Consider the following 8,971-nt stretch of genomic DNA (forward strand, 5'->3'; position numbering starts at 1 on the left):
CAGTGATAGTATGAGTGACCAGGTCAAAAATGGCTTTAGGGCTTCCTCTCTTTTTTCTCTCTTGAATCACTCACTCTGGGAGAATATGAAGATCCTCATGAAGATCCTCAATATCATTGTAGAGAGTTACACATGATGAAGAAGTGAGGTTTCCAGCTAATAGCCTTGTGAATGAGTCACCATTGAAGCAACCTTGGCTCACAACTTAATTGCAACCTCATGAATGACCTTGAACCATAACCACACAACTAAACTACTCTTACATTACTGACTCTCAAAATTTTGAGGGGAAATAAATATTTATTTTTTAAGTAATTAGGGATAATTTCTTACACAGCAATGATTAATACACATACCAATATATAAAATTGTTTTAAATGGGACTGATTGAAGATTGTTAGGCAAGAACCAGGAGAAACTAGACTTCCAGGTCTCTCTCTCAAACCCAGCTGAGTTCTATGAAGCAGCTTGGCATGGGCATAATGACTTACAGAGTATTAGATTGTTGTCCATGGGCACAGAAGCCATTTCTGTGTTTTTGAGATGATGGATATACAGATTTAACAATTTCTATCAAAATCACAGCCAGACTTCTTATATAGACAAAACTGTTCTAAAATTTAATAGACAAAGGATGTCAAATAGCTAAAACAATTTTAAAAAAGAAGAATAAAATGAGAGGAATCAGTCTGACTTCAAGGCTTTTTATGTATCCACAGTAATCCAAACTGTTTCGCAGAGGTAGGCACAAAGACTAATGGGACAGAATAGATATAGAAATAGACCCACACAAATATTCCCAATTAATTCTTGACAAAGGAGTACATTAATTCAAGGGAGAAAAAAAATCACTTTTGAGCAAATGGTGCTGGAGTGAATGAATAACATAGATAAAGAATGAACCAAGGAGGGCCTGGTGGCTCCGTCGGTTAAGTGGTCCTGCTCAGGGTCCTGTGATCAAGCCCCCGTGAGGCTCTGTTCAGCAGGGAGCTTGCTTTTCCCTCTCCCTCTGCCTGCTGCTCTGCCTTGTGCTCTCTCTATGTCAAATAAATAAGTAAAATGTTTAAAAAAAAAGAATGAGACTCAACTTGCCTTATACATTATACAAACATTCAGTTAACACTGATCATGGATTTAAATGTAAAATGTAAAAGTACAAAATATTTAAAAGTAAAATGTTGGAGAAAATCTTTAGGTTCTAGAGCTAGGCAGAGTTCTTAGACCTGACATTGAAAGTATGACACATAAAATAAAAAAAAATTGTACATTGAACTTTATCAAAATTAAAAAAATTTGCTGTGAAAGACTGCTAAGAAGATGAAAAGACTATCAACAAGTTTGGAGGAAATATTTGCACACTAAATGTGCAAAGGACTCGAATCTGGAGTATATAAAGTTCATTCAAAGCTCAATAGTAAAAACAAAACAAACAATTTCGTCCAATTACAAAATGGGCAGAAGACATGAAGAATATATGAAAATGGAAAATAAGATAATGAAAAGGTATAAGTATCATATTGTTAGGAAAATTAAAACCACAATCAGCTCACACTATTAATTAACCAGAATCATAAAATAAAATATAGTAATGACACCAAATGCTGGCAAGAATACCAAGTATGGATCACTCATGGACCACATTTGGAAATGTTAAATGTTATAACCATTCTGGAAAACTATTTGGTGGATTCTTGAATAACTAAACATGAAACTATCATATGACTTAGCAGTTGCATTCCTGGGTGTTTATCCCAGAAGTATAAAAACACATTCACACAAAAACCTGTATATGAGTATTGGTAGCAGCTTTATTCATAGTGGCTAAAAACTGGAAACAACCTAGATGCCTTCAAAGAATAAATGGTTAGATAATTGTGGTACGTTCCTACCATGGAAAGAAGAAATAAACTGATGCATGCAAAAAACTGGATGAACCTCCAGAGAATTATACTGAAGAAAATAAGCCAATTACAAAATGTTACATACTGCATGATTCTCTTTATATAGCATTTTTGAAAAATTATGGACACAGAGAACAGATTAGTGGCTATCAGAATGGTTGTGAATGAAGTATGTTAGTAAAAATGCAACATGAGGGCTCCTTGTGGTGATGGAAATGTTCTATAAGTTGATGGTATCAGTGTCAATACCCTAGCTGGGATAGGGTACCATAGTTTTATAAATATCTTAACTTTGGGTGAAACTGGATAAGAGTACACAGGACCTTCCTGTATTATTTCTTAAAGCTGTATGTGATTCTAAAATTATCTCAAAATAAGAGATTTAATGAAAAATCAAACAAGCTTATACTTTCATATTTGTCTGTAGTTTAGTGTTTAATAAACACTTCTGTAAATCATGACATAGCCATCTACTTTCCTTAGTTTAGTGGAATTGATTTAATATATATCTAACAATAAAGTATAAAGCTCTGATACTTATTCATAAATCATTCAAAAAACTTAAATCTACTCCACAGCTGTAAGCCTATGTTTCCCTGCTCCAGTCATGGAGTTGAGAGTGCCATGTAGTACCTAGGAGAGAGTCTACCTAGCATGAATATAGCTAAAAGTAAAGCCATTGACACTCAAAGTAGCCCTGCAGACATATACCAAATATACAAAGCTACTGACTTAATTAAGAATTCTAGAGAAATGTAGAAAATATAGTATGTATTATTTTGCCTTGAGTAAATGGCATCTGGATTACTGAAGGTTGGTTTTATATCTTTATTGTAGAAGATTATTTACCTTTTGTGCTTCCAGAGAAGTTGAGGCCAGCAGGATAATTTATGCTAACAGCTTTGCTATTTACTCTTAGAGTCATATGGAAAGAGTCTCTTTGTCTTTATAATTCTGCTAAATTATTATCCAGACTGGCAAAATGATTTCTGTGTAATGATTTTTTTTTTTTTTTAATGAACACACTTTTTAGTTGTCTTGGGCTTTCTTGAGTCAATATTCACCAGTACAATCTACTATATTTTATGGTCAGAGTCTCCAAAGAGTTATCACTTCTGTTCTCAAATCTGCATGTCCAATGGCAGAACTAACTACTCTGTGTCACCTGGGACATCAATAATGACTTGTTGGTTCCTATTGATTCTGCATCAGTGAAGGTTAGACACTTTTAAAACTACTTCCCAAACTAGGTTGTACATATGCCAATGCCTTGGTTTCCTGCCCAATATCTTATTTTTTCCAAGGTTGAGATCTTTGTTGCAATTAAATCTCAGATCCTTTGTGCTGCTGAGAGCCATCCTGAACACTGACCATTTGGGGCTCCAACTGCCAAGTGATTTCTCTCTTTGCCACACTTTGCCAGCAATATATGCTCTGGAGTACACTTGTTAAGCACATGCTGTACCAATCCTAGGATTCTCTCACTCTGTTGGGTCTTGACTGTCCTGTCAGTAATGGCACCCTAGTCTTGACAAAATCCAGGTCCTGACTACCCAAGGCTATGCAGGATTATGTCTTCTTTTTTATTTTTAAAGGTTTTATTTATTTATTGGAAAGAGAGAAAGAGAGAGAGAAAGAGGGGAGAGAGTCAGAGGTAGAGGCAGAGACTCTCAAGCAGACTCCATGCTGAGCATGGAGCCCATCTGGGGGCTATTCCACAACCCCAAGATCATGATCCCAGCTGAAATCAATTCTGATGCCCAACTACCTGAGCCACCCAGGTGCCCCAGGGTTATGTCTTTAGTTGCTGATTTGGGTTATGCAAGTAAGTCATTGCATATTTTGAGATCAATGAAATTTTTGAAAGGAGGATTAAAGTATCAAAATAAAGGAATAAATGAGGGCTCAATAATTATTTGTTGATTGGAATATTTTCTATATTTTAATATTGACCCCAGAGCTCCATTATACATAAGTCAGGTTGTAAAAATAAAGTGTTATGAATGAATGCAGTGGGATAGTGTAAAGGATGAGCAGGAGAAAACTCAGCATCTAACCAAACAGCTATACTTTTAATGAATTGCCATTTTAACAAGCTTCCCTGCCAATTATGTCACAGAATCATATTAACATAAAGTAATCTATGTTTCTGATTTATTCATTGTTTTATGGCCATACATCTTTTGTCTTTTTTGCTTTGGCTTAACTCCATGGCTTCTAACATGATTTATACATTACTATACCCAATAAAATATTGAAACAATTGGGGTTATGGTCTGAGTGTTTCTACAATAACGATTTTTATCTTCCAAGTAAAAAAGAAAAATGAAGGTCCAAAAATAATGAAATACAAAAAAAGTTTATTTCTATGGAGACTTATGCAATCATTTTATTTGAAATTGGCAGTTTTAAAACCATAATTTTGCAGTGTTTTCAGCACCAAAGTGCTTTAAGTTAGATTCTTTTCCTTTTAATCATATTCCATCTGATCTAGAGGTGTCAGCTAAACACAAAAAATCCCCATGGGATCTTGTCACTATAGCAACCAGATTGCAGTTTGCAATATCTGGGTAATGAAGTGCTGACACGTTTTCAGCACAAGGTGCTAAGTAGAAGTTTGTTTCACTAATTAGGTGGCAAAAATAATCAATTCCTTTGTGATTAATGATGTCACAAATTATTCAGTAGACAAACCTGGAAAACTTTATTAACCACTACTTTATGTCTTATATGGAGGGACAAAAATTGATAAAAATCAGGTTTGAATTCCTTTGGTTAACTAGTAAGGAAGGATTAAGTGTCTGGGCCCATCCTACCCCCTAACAACAGACATGCTTTGTGCTTTGTTTAGTTTTTAAAGTTTCTTAGCTTGTTAACATTTTATGTGATTTAAGATCAAAGTGATGACAGCTTGAGTTTGATGTTTGCTTTGATGGCAGAGGACAGAAATGGACTGTAAACATTTGTTAATCTTATTGCCATCTGAAATTTACTGTTGTTTCAGATGCTTGTGCTTTTTCTTACCTAAATGAACTTGCATTTATTAAGTATGTTTTTGATGAATAGGACATCTTAGTTAATTGAATATGTTGATTAATAGGATAATTACTGTACCCTGGGGATAAATTGAATACCATTCTAGTCCTATAGAAATGGATAATCAAGGTGAACTCAAGGGTTATATAGACATGGTAATAGTTTTTAATGAAACCCTTCTAAATATCATATGGACCAAGGCCTCTTAATTCAGAGAAAGTGGGGAGAACTACATAACATTTCCCCAAGTTGGACATTCTTATTTCAGGGACTTACAAGTGACTGAGACTGTTAGAATAGTGGAGTGTCCTTCAAAAATGGATCCTCCATTCTCTAGGAAATTGGAAGGGTTGGCCTTTCTATTTTACTCCTACATCTTCCAGAATGGAAACTTCTTTTGTCTTTGGCTATTCAAAGTCCCCCACTTTTTTCCCCTCTGTCTCTTCCTGGGTCTTCCATAAACCTTGTTTTTATAAAAACACAGAGTCCATGATCTAAAAAGGAAATAAAAGGTAAACATAGGGATGAAATATGTGTCCGGTATCTAAGGGGAGACACAGTCACCTTGTCAAGGATGTATACTTAGGCTAGTGCTTTCTTTGAGTCCTTGTTTCTATTTTGGAATAGGCTGAAGGAAGGGGAACACTGTCCTTGGGATAAATCTGAGATATGGCCCTGACACACACTGATGTAACACCTAACATAGCACCTAGTATATAATATGTAAACAATAAAATATATCGATTGTTAAAATAATAGTGATCATAATAAAATGATATAGGACAGACAACCTATATTGAAATGACATAGGATTGGCAATACATAGTGAAATAATGTAAGACATACTATGCATAGGCAAATGATATGGGGCAGGCTATAAATGGTTTAGGAATTCAGGGAAGGAAGAGATTGCTTTGAAATGGATTGTGTACCTTGCTATAAAGAAGAGCATATTAGTGAGCAGGCAAAGCCTAGAAGGATATTCTTGAGGTTTTCATGGCCAATAAAATCAGAAGCAGGGAATGAACGAGTTTTGTGTGAAGGACAATGTCAAAGTGGTAGTGTGGCTGATCTGGGAGGAGGCCTGTGAGGTTGTTTAGGTCAGTTCCTTTCCTATGGACAGAGGAAGGCAAGACATGAGGGCATTTTGGCTACAGTATATTCTATTTCAGGACTGCAAAGCTATACTTGTGTTTAGGTGGATGGGCTACACTTATTTCCTAGGAGGCTTACCTGAAGCTGTGGGCTTGGATAAAAAAGATGGCCTTACTGAATGCAATTGTTTTTGGTCATAGTATATTCTCCAGGACAGGCCATTAATATACCAATGACCCTCAGTCTAGAATTCTCTGCACATGCAGTGGACTGCTCAGGTATCACAAGGTCTGTGAGTTATTATTATTTTCATATTTCATATGAAATTATTTTATATTTCATAAATATTATTTCAAAATAATATTTATAATAATTATTATTATTTTCAATGTCCTGGATCCCTGTAGGAGATCACACATTACTTATTCAAGGTTTATAAATGTGTAACACGATAAATCTAAAATAAAAGATTCTTCATTCTACTTTATGATCTAAATTATATAGAGTTATATCTGCCCTCACGGTTCAAAATATTCATGATACATATAGTTTGAAAGATACTTTACAAAAATGCAACGTTCCTGATCTAGGAAGGAAAATAAAAGAAATGAAGTGGTAAAATTTGGGGAATTAGTAATTTATTCATGACTTCATTCATTCAAACATTTATGCCACGAAAATTTCTTGAGCCACTTCTCTGTGCCAGCGCTTCTGCCATTGAGAACTCAAATATGAATAAAGCAAAAAGCCTTGCTATCAGTGAACTTAGAGTCAGCATTTTTAGACAAATGACTCATTAGTGTATCTTAAAATCATTTAGCTTTACCTATGCTTAACAAGGCTGAGACTGCCTTGGCTATATTTCTGGAGGGAAGAGGAATAAATTCATTGAAAAATATGTGTCAATAGTCATTCTTTCTAGACATGGTGTTAAAAAGCATTAAGATCAATTATTGTCTGAGTTTCCACTAGGTGGTTTATTTAACTAATAGCACTTGTGTGTTTTCAATAAATGCACCTTCCTCCCCAAAGAAGTCCAACTGGGCAGAAATCACTCTCATTTTCTTCAGTTAGATAAAGGAAGTGTTGTTATAAGTAATTTGTGTGTGTGTGTGCGTGTGTGTGTGTGTAAATGTGTGTCCCTGTGCCTGCTTATGTATTCCTGGGCCTCATAGCTACTTTGATGTGATTACTGTAACAAAAGAGACAGGTCTTGGCTAGAACAGCAAGGCTACAGAAGCCACACAGAAAATTGTATAATTAGTCTTCAACTGTACATTGTACCTTGTTTAAAACAATGTCATGAATCTGTAGGAATCTACATCAGAAATCAACAAATCCTTTAGGCTTGAAAGACTCATCCTCTTTTTCTCTTATGCTTTGTCTTCCCCTCTTTCACCAAATTAGTGTGACAAGTACTTAGACATGATCATTTAAAAATACCTTTTATCATTTCAATTAATCTGCCTAATTTCAAGAGCAAGTTTTCTAATTTTCAAAGATTTAATTGCCTATTGTTACAGCTCTAATGTGGCAAAGTGCAAGGAGACATTGGACTGCCACTGCTACACATGGCAGAGGAAGGCTGTTAAGATAAACCCTAATCCTCCCTGTGTCACTCTGCCACTACACTTCCCCAAAGAACTAAGTATCAGTTACAGCATTTTCTTAAAAAAAAAAAAAAAAAAAACTGTTTTAAAGTCCCACTAATAGCGACTTCCGTATTGAAGACAGTGATTGAATTTACATACTAAAAATTCTGGTGGCCAGTGGTTCCATGGCTGGTGGATCAGTGGCTGGTGAAGCATCTCTGTGATTCTCTTGGCCCTTCTTTCATGATTGGAAGTTGGCAGCCGCAGCACTCTGCCTAAGGTCCTAATAGAACAGAATCTCACACAGGAAGGAAGATGGGTAGATATAAAGGGACTTTTTTCTTGTGTGCCTCTTTTCAAGGAGTTAAATATTTCCCCTGAAGCACATATTAGATTCACCTTATTTTTCATTGGCCAGAACTGAATTAATGCCTATCTTAAGACCAATTGTAGGTAAGGGAAATATAATTTTAATGATTTGCTTAGACCAATTGTAATTCATTTCCTGGGGGAGGGCACACAGCTGCTTGAACAAAATTGGATTTCTGTTAGCAAGGAAGAATAGAGAAATGGCTATTGTGTAGGCAAACAAGAATGCCTTCTGTTTGGTTCTGATCTAAGCAAATGTCTTTCTTTAGCTGTCATATTTTTTATTTATTTTTATTTTTTAAGATTGTATTTATTTATTCATGAGAGACAGAGAGAGAGAGAGGCAGAGACACAGACAGAGGAGAAGCAGGCTCCATGCAGGAAGCCTGATGTGGAACTCAATCTCGGGACTCCAGGATCACACCCTGGGCCGATGGCAGGCGCCAAACCACTGAGCCACCCAGGGATCCCCTAGCTGTCATATTTTTAATTCTCTATGAATATGCCATACCATTAGCAAATTATATTTATATAGTTTCACATCTGCAAGAAGTTAACTCCTGGGTTCTCTTTGTTCTTCATAATCACCCAGACAATAAAGTAGAAGTGAATATCATTATCAATGCCTTAAGGATAAGGAAACTGAAGTTTACTTGGATGAGGCAGAGTTGCATAGCTTAAGAGACAAAAAAAGGGTAAGCATTTTAGTCTAAATCTTCTGCAACATGATGCCCCTTTTTAAGCTATTCCATTGGTGTCCTCTTCAATTGTAACGAAGTTGCTTTGTCTCCACAATAACCACGGCTATATGCCCGGGAATAGCAGAGGAGGTGCTTGACAATCTCTTCACCTCATGCTACCAAGTCTTACGAGACTATAAACAGGGAGATTTACAGTCCCGCAAGACCAGGAGCCCTTCATTCATTAATGTGAGAATAATTTATTAAGCACCAGCTCTACCAAGCACTGTGTTAAGTT

The 8,971-nt window shown here is 35.8% G+C and overlaps 1 long non-coding RNA gene across 1 annotated transcript in view; it reads right to left on the reverse strand.

Annotated features, from left to right (window-relative positions):
- LOC140631576 (uncharacterized) overlaps positions 1-7,963 on the reverse strand; it is a 39,434-nt gene extending 31,471 nt beyond the window's left edge. The window contains exon 1 of the long non-coding RNA XR_012029114.1: positions 7,784-7,963. This is a non-coding gene — a long non-coding RNA (uncharacterized lncRNA). The remainder of the gene's footprint in view (positions 1-7,783) is intronic.
- Between the last annotated feature and the right edge of the window lie 1,008 nt (positions 7,964-8,971).

The sequence above is a fragment of the Canis lupus genome, chromosome 4 (genome assembly GCF_048164855.1).
Source record: "Canis lupus baileyi chromosome 4, mCanLup2.hap1, whole genome shotgun sequence".
Taxonomy (NCBI): Eukaryota; Metazoa; Chordata; class Mammalia; order Carnivora; family Canidae; genus Canis; species Canis lupus.